The sequence below is a fragment of the Lolium rigidum genome, chromosome 3 (assembly GCF_022539505.1).
Source record: "Lolium rigidum isolate FL_2022 chromosome 3, APGP_CSIRO_Lrig_0.1, whole genome shotgun sequence".
Classification (NCBI taxonomy): domain Eukaryota; kingdom Viridiplantae; phylum Streptophyta; class Magnoliopsida; order Poales; family Poaceae; genus Lolium; species Lolium rigidum.
In genome coordinates, this window is record NC_061510.1 from 24,327,597 (window position 1) to 24,341,693 (window position 14,097).

Sequence of the window (14,097 nt, forward strand, 5' to 3'; positions counted from 1 at the left end):
CCTCGCCGTACCCCGACCACCTCCGCGCGCCCTGGTACCCTCCTCGCCACGCGGAACTCGCCGGACAAGCTGCCGTCATGCCTTAGCGCCCACGGTCGCCGGAGAGGACACGCCCGCCCGCCGCGGCCGCGTCAGTACACGCGCGCGCGCGACCAACGTACACCCTACCCTACCGCGTCGTTGACGGTCACCGAGTCGCCGTGACGTGGTGAACACCACCGCGTCGTCCCCTAGCCCTCTAGCCCACCGGAGCGGCCGCGCCCTTGTCGACTTGCCGCAGCACCCACGGCACCCCCACGCGCCTATAAAAGGAGGCCTCCCCTCGACGATCTGAGCACACCACCATGACCACCTCTCACCACCGCTTCTCAACGCACCGTTAGCCACCTCGATTGACTCCGGAGCAAGCCCAATTGGACGATCGGAGCCGCCAGTACACGGAGGTCGCCGCCGTCGATTGGAGCCGCCCCTGGAGCCGCCGCCGGTACCAGGAGCATCGCCGTCGTCGACATCTTCCTCGCGCCCACTGCCAACCCTAGCTGGAGCCACGGTGAGCCCTCCGACCCCCTACCCGAGCCGCCGGCGAGCTTCTCTCTCGCCGTCGACGACGACGAACGAGCACCGTTGATCTGCGTTCTAATCCAACGCCCCACGTTAGCTCATACCGCTTCGGGCGTTATGAGCGACTGACGGGTGGAGCCCCCTGTCAGGCAGCCCACGCGTGCGTGGATGCGTGGTGGGCTGGCCTTGGGCCGTTTTAATCCAATTAGGCCCAACTGTGTTTCCCGCCGGCCTTTTTAGTTCAAATCTCGTTTAATAAATTCCATTCAAATTCAATACTGGACCCCAAATTTGAAAATTCATAGAATCTGTTTGGCTTGGCCAAATTTGACAAACTTTATATTATTGGAAAGCTATTAAAAAGATCTACAACATGCCACTGGTCTCACCTCGAGATCTGTTGTGGAAATAAAATGATAAAAAGAAGAAGGCAGGGACTTTTTCATATTCAAATAATTATTAAAAATCAACCAAAATAGATATTTAATTAATTCCAACTCCTATAGCTCACAATTGGCTTACAATAATTGTTTCTGCAAGAAAATGGTGTGGTCACTTTGCATGATCATGCCCTAGTTTAATTAATGGACAATATGGCTAGTTTAGTTAAGGAATATTGTCCAAAACTATTAAGTAAATCATACGAAGTATTTTACTTCATTTAAATCTTGTCCCAAGTGAATTCATGTGATGTTTGGACCCCTGGTTCAAACACTCTTAGATGAAATACTTGGAGATTTAAATCATTTGTGGAATTATTAAATGGTATGAGGTGATTTATCTCATTTAAATCATTTTCTCAAATGATGATAATGAATGGTTGACTTAGGTCAATATGAATTCATGTATGATTATTTGAGAAGTTAAATCTTAAGAAGATTTAATGAGAGGAAATTATTTTCCTCAAGAACTAAATGGAAATTATTAATTACACATTTGATGAGAGGAAATTACTTTTCTTTAATAAAGAAAATCAATGCACCTAATTATGTTATGTGTGAGCTTAGCATAGTTTGTGTGAAGTAATGATGTGTTTAGTATAGCTCTTGAGCTTGTTGAGTGATTATACCTCGTATTCAAATTTAGACGCTAGCCTCGGAGAATACCAAGAGGAAGAAGGATTCTACCAAGAGGAGGAAGAAGAGAACCTTGAGAACTACCAAGGCAAGCTAATACTCTTGCAAAGTGCAAAGCCTCTTTGGGGCAAGGCACCATGATTCTTATCTTTCTTAACACAAGCCTATCCTAAGTTTATACCATACAAGTTTTACTTGTTGATTTCAAAGAGTTGACTTAACTTGGTCTAGGTGAATAAGATTACTAGAGTAGCAAAGGTAGTCTCAAAGATAGCAAAGCAATGTAGCACCCCTCATGATTAGTGCTAGTGCTAAAATACTAAAACTTGACTACTCTAGATGGGAACATATGACTTGTTGAATTTGAAACCTTGGAATGATGAAACATTCCATTGAATGATTTGAAGTTGAATGTGAACAAGAGAAGATAGTGATTTTTGATATAAACCTGATATTGGTTTGAATGCGATACCTTTCCAATTTTGAGTACCCCCACAATACCTGATTATGGGTAGGGCTTAACTGGAAGTTTATACATTTTAGTATGGGTTCCCTCTGAACACACATCATAGGGGTTATGCCGAGGCTGCCTCCGTGGTTGAGAAATGATGTGAATTGAGGTGAATTGTACGGCCAAGCCCTGTGCAGTTCCCAGGTTAACAGTTGGTTTTCACTGGGAGGCCAAGCTCATGGGAAGAGGTGCTCATACTAGAGTTTGTAAGTGAAAGGTTATGGTTGATGATCCGCGTACTGTGTTACGATGATTCGGGGTAACCCCGACGGATGAAATCAAATGTTGTGGCACAAGTGTGCAACCTCTGCAGAGTGTAAATCTATTCGAATAGCCGTGTCCACGGTTACGGACGGTTGGAAAGGCCATACAGTTTCCAGTGTCAGATTTTTGAAAACTTTGATGAAATGAATGGTGACTTGGTGACTTGTTGAATTACAACAAAGGTTGTGGGAATGACAACTAATGTTCCCACTTGAGTTAGTTAGCACATGATCAAATACTTGTGAACTAAAATGTGACTTATGCAAATTAAACTAGAGCTTAGCACCCTTACTCAAATAGTTAGCACTTACTTTAGTGTTAGTTTGCAAGTACTTAAAGTACTTACGGCTTTGTCCCTGGCTATTCAAATGGCCAGAGTATGAAGATGAACAGAACTACCAAGGAGATGATCAGCAGGACGCCTACGACAACTAGGAGTTTTCTTACGTCAAGCGTTGGCCTGTGGACTAGAGAGTCCCTTTATCTTTACGCTTCCGCTATGAATTTATGTTTGTTCGTTGATCGATAGATCAACTATTTGTGTAATATGGATCATGTGATTCAAGTTGTAAGACAATATGGTTTGTAATAAATGATGACTATGATATTCGACTATTATGCCTCGCAACAACATTATCCTGGGATTGCGATGAATGACATAATAGGCATCCGGACTTAAAAATCCGGGTGTTGACAAAAATTCTCCTCATTTTCTTTTCAAAAAGCAGCTGCCTCCATCTCAACTTAATTGTCTTGATTGGAATCCCATTTGAAGTGGCCATCAGATCCTAGTGCACCCCTTTCTATACCAACAGATTATACATCTCTTCCCATAAACCAGTTCTTCATTTGGACCAGCATCACATGACACGTCCTCTTATTATGAACCATATTATGGGTGAGAGTTGAGCCAGATTGTGATCAAGAGCTATTGGAAGGATTTTTGGATCTCTTATCATTATCCATCCCATCTAAAGGCCCATCCCCATCCCCAGCCACCACTACCATCAACACCATCATTATTTTCACTGCTTGGCGGGTAGAATTTCCATGTATATTGGTCCAACAACCCCTTCCACCATGAGTTGTTGTTGGAACAACTTTCAATGGAAGTTTAAAAGACTCCTAGTACGGATCCTAGAAGGATCTCTGCAGGTGTTTTTAACCCTAACTATCTCAACATAATTTTTGAACAAACTGCTCCAATCAACCTCTTTAAGTAGTTCCACCACTTAAATAGCCTAATCTATGACATTCCATTCACACCATGGGGGAGTAAACTCCTAACATGCATCCAGATTTCTTGGAGGATTTCAATAGGTTCAGGATCATTCCCCCATGGGCCACTTCCTTCTCTTGACAGAACAAATCTGCATTTCTATTCTTCTCCATGTCAATTGACATACATATGAGAGGTAGATTAAGTACATAAAATGGACACCATCATTTTTTCTCGAGAAACACCAAGTACAACATAGAATCACCTGACGTGTTCAGAACCCGGTGAAGTCTGAAGCCGTAGAGCTTCTACGTCGACGAGATCACCATAGGTGCTTTACTATCTATGGGTAGACATCTACCACACAAATAATTCTTCTTGGCGAAACACACATAATTTCAAACATAGAGTTTGATCATTGGTGAAATGGGTGTTTAACTACCATCATTACACTACTAGGGAATAGCCTATAACCCTTACCATCGGCACGCTAAATTTTGTGTACATTGGCGCTATTTACCACCGGCGTATCACTTCCTCGGTGTGTCAGTGCTGCTCAAATACCGCCGGTGTACCCAAAATTTGGCGCGCCACCGACGATATGTGTAGGTCTCGATCTGGAGCGGCCACGGACCAGGGACGGGTCAACACCCAGATCCCGTTGGTATACCATGGTGGCGGTCCGACGGTAGCACGTTACCGCCGGCGTGTTACCGCTGGCGCCCGTTGATGCGCATATGGTAGCCAATTTTGGTCCACTGGCGGTAGGGTATTCCCTAGTAGTGCTAGTCACCCAGCATGTGGTTGCATACAACAAGGCGGTGTATCTTTTTTTCCTTTCTCCAACCAATTATAGAACCCGGATTTTCAACGGTGTATGGTATGTATCGTGCATGTTTCATCCGTTTAATGGTGCTTAAAGATTAATGGCAAAATATTTCAAAAGGTTTCTTCGTGTTTTAGAAAATTGCATGAATCGACACACGACGAAACACGGTAGAACCCATGCACGGCACATAAAAAGTCAGATTTCTCACAAATTATGTCATTGATTAGTGCATCAATGGACATGCTAGCTAGGTTTTCTACGAGACACTCAAGCCAATATATTAAATTAAACTACACGCATAGATTACTGACTGATACGCGCGGGCCAATCAACTACACGAAGGAGGAAAGATAACAGGCGAATGGGTCACTGAAAGTGAAGCCTGTGGACTGGAATAGCCGGCCGTCGCCGTTGGCGCATCGTTCCCACGCGCTGCTGCAGTACAAGTTGTACAAGTGTACCACTCGAACTCCCGGGACTAGTACACTCCGAAAAGCCTTGAGGAGCCTGAAGTACAAGCCACGTCCTTGACCGTTCCCCTGTGTACTGCAACCAGCCGAACCTGTACTGCTTCGTCCTCCCCGCGCGCCCGAGCCGGGGTACAAATAGGCATATGACGTTCGGCAATGAAGGCAGCACCACCGCAGCAAGCAGCTGCCGTTCTACCAATGCGGGAGTTCTGGCCGGAGCAGCAGTGGTGGAAGGGGCATGCAGAGGAGCAGCCATGGGGGGTTTGGCTCGGTTTAGTCGCCTGAGCTTTGCTCCCCTCCCACTCTCCTGTGCCTGCCTCCTCCATTCCTGCTGCTAATGGCCGTGTCTGTGTATGTTGGATGGCCAGGGGGTTGTGCTCGGCGGCCATGGAAGAAAGAATAAACGGCGTACAAAGAGGAAAGCCTCACAACACTGCATAAGCTCTCTCTCTCTCTCTCTCTCTCTCTCTCTCTCTCTCTCTCTCTCTGTAATTTTAGCTCAACCTCTTATGATCCCTGCTCTTCTTTTTTCTGTCTGGCTCATTCCAGTGGACCTTGCCAAGTGGTGCTGAAAATGTCTGAATTTCTGGTGCTGAACATGATTCCTGCTATCTAGCAATCAGGGGTGGTAGGGACTGACGGAAGGAGCGCTAACATACTGGGTGGACATGGATGATGGATCTGTTCCACCCATGAATCCCGGCCTTCAACGTCTTCGAGAGTTGCGTCCGGGTTTGGATTGGCTGTATATGCACAGTATTTGAACTTGTGATGCCTTCAAGCATCATTTCTGTGTAACGGGGCCTGCAAAAGTTTGTCTTTCTGCCTCACAGCAATGCTTCGTTAGCATCCAGACCAGACTGGTTTTGGAGAACAATTTGTGACGTAGTAGTACATTGTTTGAGAAGGTTAGTGCTAGAATTGTCTACCTCAAAGCGCGCAAGATACGTGGTCTCTTTTAATTAACCTCTTAGCTACTGAAGTCTTATTGTTGATCTTGAACTACCAGTTTCAGTAATGCAAATGCGATATGATATTTCAAATTCCAATTATTACATGTTTTAGATTTCTTCAGCGTTAAAACATTACATTTCTACCCGCAAAAAAAAAAACATTACATTTCTAAATATCCTAAACTTTCAGCTGCCGCAGTACGAGTGTACAACCGAAACTCCTGAATAATACATATGAGGACTTTGCGAGGCTGAAGTACAAGTCACCATGAGAACTTTCCCTATGTACTACTGCAAACAACCTGTACTACTGCGGTGGTGGGGTACAAACGGCTTATAGCATCCATTAAGGGAAGCCCAAACAACCTGTACTACTGGTTAGGATGTTTTAGGCATTTTTAAAGTAGACTGTATACAAATTAAAAGAAGTGAACCTCCAAAAAACCTTAAACATCTTACAAAACCAAACGGAGGGAGTAATAGAAATGTGGGTTCGAGTTAGGAATTTGGGAATCAGAGTTGGTAGCTCCCTGGCTGGAGCAGCAGCGGTGGAGGAGAAACAGGGGTTTGGCCGGGAGCCGGCTTACACTTTGCTCTCTCTCCTGTGCCTGCCTCTTCCATTCCTGCTGTTAATGCTGTGTTTGTATAGGATTAGGATGCGTGTTTGTTATGCCCATGTCAGAATCGGCACAGGAAGAATGTGCCCTGTCTACTGAACTGAACACCTTTCTGCAATTTCATTGCTCGAGCTCCCTTGATTCCTTATCTGTCTCTGCTTTGTGCTCATTTAAGCGAAATCACGCTGAAGCTGTCTGAATTTTTTTTCACGCTTATTTTCACCGGAAGTTTGCAAGTCACGGCTCCTGTTCTCAGGTGTCAAAATGGAAAAACAGAAGCGATGCGCCCCTCTATGTTTGTACACATAATTTCTGTGCTAGTGTGCTGTAACTCAATTTTTGTAGTGAATATCATTTCGTCTAAATTCTATGGAGTCCTCCTAAGTACATATTTTTTTTCAACGTGAACCCACCAAGTGGGATCGATTTCCATTATAAAGACATAACGGAGAGACCTACTACAAGCATCCAAGTGCAAAACAGGAGAGAAAACCGCCGCCTACTGCTAGCGTCCAGGGGGGAACCAGGCTCAAGCGAGTTCTGGAACAAAAAGACAAGGTTAGAGGTTTCCATGAGCAAGTTAAGCAGAAGAACAGCCCCTGATTAAACAAGGTGGGAGACTGCGTCCAGAGATAGGAGCAACTATCAAACATTAACAGCAAAAAGGAGCTTCCGTTTTCAGCTGTCATCAACGGCCACCATCCAGGCAAGGCTTCAAACATTGTTACCACTCCCCCGATTCTGATCATCATCGGTGTTAGAGTTAGGTGCATCGTCACCAATCAAGTTGGATCCTGAAGAGTTCGTCCCCCGAGCAGCAAGAGACATAGCCACCAAACTGCCAGCGCCCATTCGAAGCATATCTTGATCTGCAGAGTTATGTAAATCTGTCCAATATTTCATAAACACAGCAGAGTAACACATCTCTGAATTTGATCAGTTTTCTATTAAAATAGGCTTTGTTGCGCAGTTCCCAAATTTCCTAGCAGATTGCCACTATGCTTGCAATCTGGACGTTGCGACTAGCAGAAAGGAAGCGAGAAAACCACCAAAAAAAACTGAGAAAAAGAGACAGGTCTGTTAGCAGCACCAATGGATATAGCAACACAGCTCCAAACATATTTTTCTGCTGCACATGTAAAGAAAAGATGATGAATGTTCTCCTCCTCATCAGAGAGCTGGCATTTTGCGTTCCCCTTCCACTTTCTTCTCTTCATATTGTCTGTAGTGGCTATGGCATTGTGCCAAATTAACCATAGCTAGATCTTAATTTTCAGGGGAATCTTAGCTTTCTAGAGGTGCTTGAAAGATCTGTCTATCCCATTGATGAGTGTACACAGATTTGACAGAAAAGAGGCCATTTTGGACCACTTTCACACAGGAGTATCAGGAAGAGAGGAAAGAATAACAGTACAAAGAATCCTTTGTAAACCCCTCATTTGATCCTGAAGATCAATTGGTAACCATCTCCTGACGGAGAAGTTCCAGTTGTTACTAGCAGCTGTTTCCACTGTCCAATCTTGCTCATTACAGATCTCAAAGAGATCTGGGAATTTTCTTTTAAAGAAGTAAAACCACACCAGGTATCTGCCCACAAGTGGGTTCTCTTCCTATTACCCACAACCATCTTCTTGCCACTAAGATAGATATCTCTGACTGAAAGCATATCAATCCACGGAGCAGAATCTTTTTGTTTATGAGAGGCAGAGAAGGAGCAAGAATTATGGACGTATTTATTCCACATGAAATCTTGCCAAGGGCCACTTTCTTTTTCAAGCTTCCACCATCACTTACACATCAAGCTAATGTTAAATTTTGTTAGGTTTTTAATGCCTAAACCTCCTTTCTTTTTTGGTGTGCAGACATGTTTCTAGTGTACAAGGTGGTATTTCCTTTTTTCCATTGTTGTCAGCCCACAAGAAATCTCTGATTGGTTTTTCCATCCCTTCTATATATTACTTTTGTGCAGCAATCTTAGGGTCATTTGGTAAACAACACTCTTTGAAAGGCATGCATCAATTTTTGTCACCCTTCCTCCAATGGACATAGAACTGCCCATCCAGCCTTCCATTCCACAATTTATCTTATCTTCAACAAATTTCATCTTTGTATCTGTAGTTCTTCTGGCACATAACATGTGTCCAAGATACCTGATTGGCCACCAGCTTGTCAATTGAAAAGATCAGCATACATCAGGAGTTTGGTAGCATCTGGCTGAATCAGAAGTACTTCACTTTTTTCAAAATTGATTTTCAAACCAGATATTGATTCAAAAACATACAACAACAGTTTCAAATTCATGGCACTATCCAAATTATCTTGAGTGAACAGAATAGTGTCATCAGCATACTGAAGAATGGAGATTCCTCCTAAGTATATGTACACCTTATTCAGTAACTAAGCGAGATGGGTGAGGAAAAAAACAATTTTATGGGATAATATTAGTCGCAATGCAGGTGTTTGAGGAGCTTAATTTCTTTCATAAGAGCTCTGTAACTCACACGCCTAATACCAGATGAATCATACATTTGTGATCTTATTCCATGAAACTAATATTTCAATAGATTAAGTAGTTTTGTTTTGGCCAAAAGAAGAAATCAAGAGTCAAACAGAACAAAAGAGATGGAAATCATTTCGATTAGCACTTGATTTTGTAAAATCCAGGCGGATTACATTTTTTTGGTTTCAAGAGTCTATTCAATTTCTTTTTCATCTTCCTAACTTACAGGAAGGAATTTGGATAACTGGGAAAATTCCCGGTGACAGTCAGCAGCGCCACTAGGCTCCATCTCTGTATATATAAGCTACGGTACAAACAAGCACAAATGCTATCAAACGCATCTTTACACATCTCCATGTCTCCTCTTCACCCCATTGCCTTGACATCTTCTAACAAATGATCACCTGTCCTACTACTCCACTTTATTCAAACTGCGAAGTTACCAGAACATATCAAATTAATCATCTCTGCAAAGCATCATTCATAATAGTGGTACCCTAACAATCTGATTCAGAAACGTACCTGCAGTTCTGAGGCACGCTCCATGAAACGGAGTGTTTGTCCTTGTCTCGCAGCGACATGAACCTCCTCCAGTCGTGGAGCATGACGTTGAGGTCGTTGATCTTGCGGCGGAGGCCGACGCAGCAGTTAGCGTGCATGGTGCAGACGGTGCTGAGGTTCCGGCTGGGCTCGCAGAGGCCCCCAAAGAACTCGGTGCTGAGGAACCTGATGCTGACACCGATCTCGTCGAGGTAGGGGTCGCGCTTGATCATGTTGAGCACGTCCTGGTCGTGCCGCCCCGGGTGGCGCTCCCTCGCCGCGTACCAGTACTTGTAGAACTCCACCGTCTCGGAGTTGGCTCTGACGTAGGTGAACCCGCCGTTGGGCATGTTGCCCAGGTCGTCCGGGTCGCCGGTGAAGTGGTCGCAGGCGATCTGGAAGTCGCCCTCAGCATAGAGGTGCAGCAGCGGGCTCCGGAACCACACGATGTCCGTGTCCGTGAAGATGAAGCTGAACCCCTTCTCGAGGACGAGACGGAGGAAGTCGATCCGGCGCCACATCATCCGGAGGTACCCGTCGGACATGAAGTTCTTCTGGCCGGAGAAGTCGACGCCCTCCGTGGCCACCGCGAGGCAGTGCGTGTGGATCTGCTTGCACCGCCGGTGCGCGGTGGCGTCGAGCGAGACGATGACGAGGTGGTCCAGCAGCTCCCGTGTGTGCTCGCCGATCCGGAAGCTCTCCAGGAACACGTCCACCACGGAGCCCGGCTCTGACCACGCCGAGTTCAGCGTCGTAAGGATCACGGTGTCGTTCGCCATCGCCGCCGCTCGTAGGACACGCTCCAGCCTCGCGTCCTCGCTGTCGCTCTCCTGCACGCGTACGTGGACGCAGGTCAATCAACTGTAAGCAGAACGTAGTATACTTTGTTCTTCAGAATTAACAGTCTCAGTTTCTGAAGAGGATGGAATGGTTAAGGTAGCTAGGTTGTTTGATTTGCAGGCGATTCGCATGTTAACGTGCCATGGTTGCAAAATTATGGTTGCAATGTGTGAAGGATGTGAGCAAGCTACTGTAGTAACAATAGTAGCTGGACAATTGGCGTGAGCAGCCAGTTTTTAACCAACACGCCATGTGAAAATTGTGTGGCCTACCTAAACAATACTCCTAGCAGGGAAAATTGTGCTAAATTGCCACACTACCAAATTAAGTGGGTACCTGCATCAAAACGTACGCTGAGCATGATAAATTTGGCAAAAAATCAAATCATCCCACCAAGGGCGACAGACTGTCAGTTTAATTTGTATACTTCAAATTATCTTCTCGATATGGTCAATAATTTGGTATTGTTGGAAATATTCATCAGCTGATTACCCTTTAATTTTCTATAAAAGTGTTTCGTCCATATCTTAGAATTCATCATCATTAACCAGTACAGCTCATCGATTCACTGAAACTATTGCGTCCATTAATTATCCATCTTATACTCCCCGTCCATATCTTATAGGCGTTGAACATTAATTTACTACCATTGCAGCAGAGCAATTACGGGCAAGACGAATTCTAAGCGACGAGAAACCTCAAAACGCACTCCCTGCTTTTCTGCCGATCATGCGCAGGAAAACCAAGAAATAAATTATTTCCTTAAAGAGAGAAACCTACAGTATTGACCAAGAACTCTGGTGGATTCTTTCCATGGCGCGCGTCGCCGTGGAGGCGCTCGTCCGTACGCGCACAACAGACTAATCCTTGGAAGGATGAGGGATCATTTGTGCGTACCAGGTTGACTTCGTCGTCGTCGTGCGGCGGCCCGGCGGCCTGCATCCACGGCAGCATGGCGGCGGGCGGGACGAGCACCCCGGCGGGCGCGACGGCGTGGTAGAGCACGAGGCACGGCAGCGCGACGGCCGCCAGGAACAGCAGCGCCGTGGCCACCCGCCTCACACCTTGCTCCGGCGAGGGCGCGGCGCCGGTCGTCAGCGGCGCGGCCATGAACCCCGCGGGTTTAGGGCCTGATTATTGGAACGTTGCCGGTTCGGGGAATCGGTACAACCAGAGTCGGGGTTTATACCCTCTCTGGTGCGCCGACCACGTGACGCGGTGTTAGCAGATGAGTCCTTCATGTTTCAGAATAATACAATGTGCTTCTAAATCAGGCCTTGTCCATTTTTTGATAACAAGGGCTTTATTACACAAAAGAAGAATTAACTCACCCTCTGCATAGTTAGGATGCACACAACCATATAGATCAGTTATTACAAACCAACTAAAGAAGAGAGATATCAACGACTGGCATACTGTCGTTCTAAACTAAACGAAATTACAGGAGATGCTCGAGTTCAATGTGCAAACTTTTTCTCTCTCCTAGGACTATGGCGATCCAAATGGCGATTGTCTAGAACTAGGGTTTGAAACCAATTCTGGGTCGCGCTCGTGTGGCGTGATCTCTTTCTCGTGCCCTTCTCTCTCTCATGTGTGCCTTACGAATCTTCCTCGCGATCTCACGCGGACTCGGAGCGATCAAGGGGCTCTCCTAGATTGTCGCCCGCTCTTGGTTTTGCTGAGTGACCGACGGAGGGTGTCGATGACGGGCTCACCGGTGGGGAGTGGCAGCGGCAAGTCGGTGGTGGAAGCCTGCCGGGTGGAGGTTCCTGGAATCTCGAGGGATGCCTCATCCATCCCTCAAACGGCGGCGGCGGTCGGATCTGACGACGGGGTCGCGGAGATGATGGGTCGGCTGCGTCTCACGCCGGCGGAGGCTGCTGCGGTCGTGCTGGAGGACGACGCTGACGAGATCTCAGTCCACTCCAAGTGGGCACTTGTTGGCAAGGTCCTGTCGCCCACGACTCTCCACATCAGCACGATCTCCGCCGCTCTTCGCCCTGCGTGGGGCAATCCGCGCGGGCTGCTGCTGAACTCTGGTGGCGACAATGTCTTCGTCGCGGAATTCGCCACAGAGAGGGACATGGATCGGGTGTTGGACGGCTCTCCCTGGGTTGTGGGTAAGAACGCGGTTCTTTTGCAAGATTTCAACGTCTATCTCAAGCCAAGGGATATGGTTTTCAACAGATTGAAGTTGTGGGTCAGAATCCTAAACCTGCCTTTCGGCTACATGCAAAAGAAGTCAGGTACAGTGATTGCCAGCTCTATTGGAGTGGAAGGAAATGTCCCAGTTGTGGACTGTGATGCTTTGGGGAAATGTTGGGGGAATTTCATGCGTGTTCGTGTGGAGATTGATGTGGACAAACCGCTTCAGCGGGGAGTCACTGTTTTTTCGCAAAGGCGTAATGTGACTGAATGGTTCGAAGTCCAATATGAGAACCTTCCCCGTTATTGTTTCTCTTTTTCTTTGAGAACACAGTACAACGCAGACGCTCACAAACACGCACGTACAAACACCCCTATGAACGCACGCACGCACACCCTACCTCTATGAGCACCTCCGAGGGACTGAGCCGGCATATCTTGAAGTTGACGAAGTCACCACTGGCGCCTCGCTGTTGACGGGCACGTCACCTACCACTGAAAGCGTAGCGCCGGTTAAATCCTGGAATAAATCCAGGTAAATGCAAACACCCATGTCAAGTCTAGTACTTGAACCTGGGTGGGCTGGTTCCACCACAAGGGACCTAACCACCAGAGCCAAGCTCTGTTTGCTTCCCCGTTATTGTTTCTCTTGCGGCAAGATCGGTCATTCCTCAATTGAATGTCTGAATCCTGGGGAGAGAGATGCTGAAGGGAAACTGCCGTACTCGGCAGACAGACTGTGTGCTGCTGATGAGAAAAAGAAGAAGTATCAAGGGACTCAGTCGTCGAGTGGGTCAGTGTCGGCTGGCAAGGGCCGTTCGTCTTCACCGGCGAAGGAAAAGGCAAACCAGACGGGCAATACTAGTGGAGCAGTGGGTCAGGATCAGTCTGTTCCTCAAGCCGAGGCCTCGTCCACGGTTAAGAATGGACAGTTGCACCCTCGTGCTAGAACAAATATGCAGGGCAAAGGGAAGGCTCATGCAAAAAATGCTGCTCACGATGGAAAGATGGTCTCTGGAAAGAAAAGGAAAAACGTACAGGAATATCGGCCGAGGGACACTACTATGCTGACAGCTGAACCGGTGAACCCACTAGCTATGGTGGTGTGTGATATGGGGTCAGATCCCGTTGTTGGCGACGAACTGGCTAATGACGCAGCGGGTAATGACTCCAATAAGAAAAGAAGAAGTGTGACCAATGGATCGGCGGATCAGGCGGGAGCTGTTGAGCAGCCCCGCCAAACGCAATGAGGATCTTATGTTGGAACTGTCGCGGTTTGGGGTCGGACGCGACAGTTGGCGAGCTCCGATGGTTGGTGAGAGTTCATCGGCCCTCCCTCCTCTTTCTTTCTGAAACAAAGATGGGGGATGCCCGAGTTAAAAGATTCATGTGGTCGTTGGGTTATTCTGGTTGTTATGCTATGAGTAGTTCTGGCCTAAGCGGTGGCTTGGTCCTGTTTTGGTTATCTTCTGTTTTTGTTTCTGTTATGCCTTGTAATTCACGGTGTATTGATGTTCATATCACACCGGAGAACGGAATAAAATGGAGAGCAACCTTTGTCTATGGTGAACC

The 14,097-nt window shown here is 46.6% G+C and overlaps 1 pseudogene; it reads right to left on the reverse strand.

Moving 5' to 3' along the window:
- Positions 1–7,873: 7,873 nt before the first annotated feature.
- On the reverse strand, positions 7,874–11,490 carry LOC124694522 (annotated as a pseudogene).
- Positions 11,491–14,097: the final 2,607 nt, after the last annotated feature.